The following is a 1,041-nucleotide window of genomic DNA, read 5'->3' on the forward strand; positions in this document are numbered from 1 at the left end:
GGAGTGGAGTAGTATACTTTATTTACATCATGGCGTGGTTCTTATTCTAGTGGAATTATGAGGGGTAAAGATAGGTGATCTTTCCTGTGACCAGTACTCTATCTGTCCTATAATTTGTTTATATTATAATATGGTTTTATGGGATGGTTTTATCTCAAAGAGAGTATTGGATTGACCAATTTTTGGCTAAGGTTGTAAAGCTCTGAGTTGCTAGAGTTTTGGCTATTACAAGCACTATTTGAAGCCTTGGTGAGTTCTTTGGTATACTTTGATAATTCAGGCCCTCCATTAGATATGAAGTTAACTACGATGCTTCAGCCTATGGTTTATCCTCCGTTGTGATTTTGTTTTTTAGCTATATTTCGACTTTAATTCTGGCATGATCCAATAGGGATATGCCTGATCTTGGATAGTGGGGATAAGATGGGTATTTGCCCTTAGTTTAGACTTGTTCCTTAGTTTGGATTTGATGCCTTGGAATAACGGCTTGAGGGTTATGATAGATTTAGAGAGTGTATGATTACCCATCTAAAAGAGTAGTTTGGATAGTTGAGATCGAGAATTTAACCTTAGTGTTGAAATTTTAGCTGGGAGTTGTAGAGTTTGGGTATAGCCTTTATTTTCAAATTTGTCTTAGCCGGGGTTTCACTTATGGTTGGCTAAGCCTACTCTTCAGCTGTCTATTTGGTCTTCTTCAGTTTTGGCAAATTGTGGTTGATTGATTCTGGGATGGTGACCCGTTGGCACTTGAGGGTGGTTTCTCCCACCCCGAACCTTAATTTTTAATTTTTGTTGAGATTTTCGATGATCAATTCAGTAGGAGTAGTATGCTCGAGTTGGATTCAACACGACTTTATCCTTGGTTGATAGGACATCCTAAAGAGGATTGTTCAGTGGTGAGTGGTTGTGCTTAGAACTCCCAATCGTCAGTTTTGAGGATCATCCAGACCAGTTGTAGCATTAGCATAGATGGACAATATTGGCCATCTCTATTGTGTGCCTAGTTAGCACTTTGTGGGCTTATTATCATGCTTGCTATTG

The sequence above is a fragment of the Capsicum annuum genome, chromosome 6 (genome assembly GCF_002878395.1).
Source record: "Capsicum annuum cultivar UCD-10X-F1 chromosome 6, UCD10Xv1.1, whole genome shotgun sequence".
Classification (NCBI taxonomy): domain Eukaryota; kingdom Viridiplantae; phylum Streptophyta; class Magnoliopsida; order Solanales; family Solanaceae; genus Capsicum; species Capsicum annuum.